This window comes from Microcebus murinus, chromosome 5 (genome assembly GCF_040939455.1).
Source record: "Microcebus murinus isolate Inina chromosome 5, M.murinus_Inina_mat1.0, whole genome shotgun sequence".
Lineage (NCBI taxonomy): Eukaryota > Metazoa > Chordata > Mammalia > Primates > Cheirogaleidae > Microcebus > Microcebus murinus.
Window position 1 is genome coordinate 48355568 of NC_134108.1, and position 2878 is coordinate 48358445.

Below are 2878 nucleotides of genomic sequence, written 5' to 3' on the forward strand. Positions count from 1 at the left end.
GGGTTCTGAGCTCACCCTCAGGTCTGGGGCTGCCACGAGGCCCTGGCAGCTGCAGTCCAGGCTGGTCCCACAGGAGAGCCATAGGTGGTGCCTCTGTCTGAGGAGGGGGCGGGTGGGGCACCCACCTGGCTGTCCTGGGAAGGGGCCTTGGTAAACGGGCAGAGCAGCTGGGATCTGCCCCAGCTGAAGCCTTGACACATGGTTATTTTATTTCTCTTTCACTCTGCAAGTAATGCATGTCCTTTACAGAACAAATTAGAAACTAGAAGTAAGCAAACAAATAAATATACACCTCTCATAATCTCACCACCAAACAGTATTTCCTCTTGAATTGGGTGAGCATATGAAATAAAAATATATATAAACAAAATAAATTAATATTGTGTACACATATTGTGGGGCATTTATATTGTTTACAACTTTCTATTATCTTGAATAAGGTGCAATGAAGACTCTTGCATATAATTCTTTGTGCATAGTCTTTACAGTTTTCTTCGAATAAGTTCCAGAAAGGAAGCTACACCAGGGAGGATGCACATTTTTCATGTCTAGCAGCTGTGTTTCTAGCAAGTAGTGGTGGAGGAGGCCCTTGAGAGGAGGGGGGAGCAGGAGGGGCTGGGCCTCAGAGAAGGCCCTGGAAGCTGAGCTTCTCCTCTGCCTCCTGCCGTGTAACCCAGCCCTTCCCTCTCTCATCCTTTGATTCCTTCACCCTTTGCCCCTTCTACCATTTCAACTCTGGATTTTTCACCTCCTATGCTCAAATCTCATTCTGTTTCAGGGCTTTGAGACTTTCCTCAGTGCTCAGCTTGCCTTCCTCGTGCCAGCTTCCCAACCTGGCACCCTGGGGTCACAGCACGGCCACAGCAGTGCCAGCTTCATGCCCTCAGTCTTGCGCAGTGCAGGAGAGAGTGTCTTTTCTGGTGGCTCCCACGACTCCGTAGGTGGCTCTCTAGTTGGCCTGGTGCAGGTCACGCGCCCATCGCTGAGCAGTGACTGTGGCTGGAGGATATGATGTTTTGAGGGGTCTCACCTGGGCCACTTGCTGGAGCCCTAGAGTCGTGGGGTGAAGCCTCACCCAGCCCCCAGGAGCTGAGAGCGGGAGAGGTGGAGCCTTAGATGCAAACCGAGCTCTGCTCTGGGCATAGTGGGAACATCCTTGGAACCATCTCAGGTAGACAGTGAAACTCGCCTTACACAGCGGAGGATGGGACAGATGCACTATGTGGAGATTGTGCTTTTAAATGTGATGATAACCAGAGTGACATCTAAAGAGGACTGAAAAGAACAGTAATAAGAATATTAAAGTAGATCAACTCCAAATGTGCATTCCCAGGACACAAATCTAAAGGGCATACTTGAACTTATCTAATACTACAGGTTCTTTTTTATTTAAAGAGAAGTCCTTATGTGTCTTGTAAACACAAAAAGGATTCTTAATGAAGGATAACACAGTCTTCCTTTTCACCTAAGTTTACGGTGTTTAAAAATAATTTCACTATTAACTGAGAATCTTTTCAGTGCCAAGTCCTGAGCTAGGCTCTTTACAAGTTGTTATTTTTAATCCTTACAACAACTCTTCAAAGTATTCTTAGTACTCTTATTTTATGGAGTAAACAGAGGCCGAGAGAGGTTATAAACTTTTCCAGAGTGACAGAATTAGTATGCTTTACCAGTATGCTTTTCTCTGCTAAGAAAACATAAAACTCCCTAAGCCTGTGTTTGGTTGAATTTCTGAGTCCCCTTAGTGCCCAAAGTGCTCCTGCTTCTTGAGAAGCTGCTGCTTTGGAACCTCTCGGTGGCTATGGGGACAGAAATAGACTAAATGGAGAAGGGATTCAAAAGAAGAATCTCAAATTTTAGGTATTGTATAGACCGAAAGACGTACTACTTAGGTCTTTCCAAATGGATTAAAGGATGCCACACCTAGGTTTTCTGAACGAACTCATTCCTTTTGGTGTGGCTGTACTGATGAGGTATGGAGGCTTCTTCAGAGCATTCCAATGCCATCTCTTGGTAAGGCCCGGGGCTTGGGAACTGACATGCACAAGAAATAAACACCCAGTGAAGCACCTTGCAGTCCATCCTCTCTGTGCCTCCCATTATTTCTATAGACTGAAGTTTCATTTTAATTTTTGCATGACATCTTTAGTACTATTTGACTTCCTGGAAATCTCACTCACAAGATTTCAAGTTTGAGATGATAGTGCTTGTTACCATCTTGTTTGCTACCAGAGCTCCTTCTCTGTTACAGAAATTAGGAGCAGGAAAGCTGATACTTTCCCCCACAGGTAAGTCACCAAGAAAAGTTTTGAGTCTTTGGAAGGTGACAGGTCCACTCCAAGCTGGTAAATTCCAAGAGGGTACAAAGCTCTATTTGTAACCTTGTCGGATAAGAATAATCTGGGGTGTGTTTTCTGTTTGGCACAGGAAATAAGAAGAGGATGATTCCAATTTATGGAATTTTGAAGTCTTCTCTTCAGCCAGTATCCCTGATTTTGTTACGCATATTTTAACAGAAAGAAGTCTTTCAGGAGGCCCTGAAACCCATACTTTGAACAGGGAGAGGTAAGGAGGGAAGTGTGGATGTGTACAGGGGACAGTGCGACAGTGTGATTGTTTGGCTGGAGTGAAGGATACGTGACATTCGAGGAAGGTGGGGGGGGGTAGGACAGGGCCAGCTCTGAGAGGGCACTGGAGGCTCAGCTACAGGGTTTAGGCTTTATTCTCAAAGTAGGGTTAGTTAATGAAAGTTTTTGACCAGGTGGATCAGAACTGTGTTTTAGGGAGAACAATTTATTAACAATATGTGAAATAGAACAGAAATAGAGGGTGAAGGCAGGCAAGCCTGTGAGAAGTCTACTGGGGTCCCAGGCTGAGG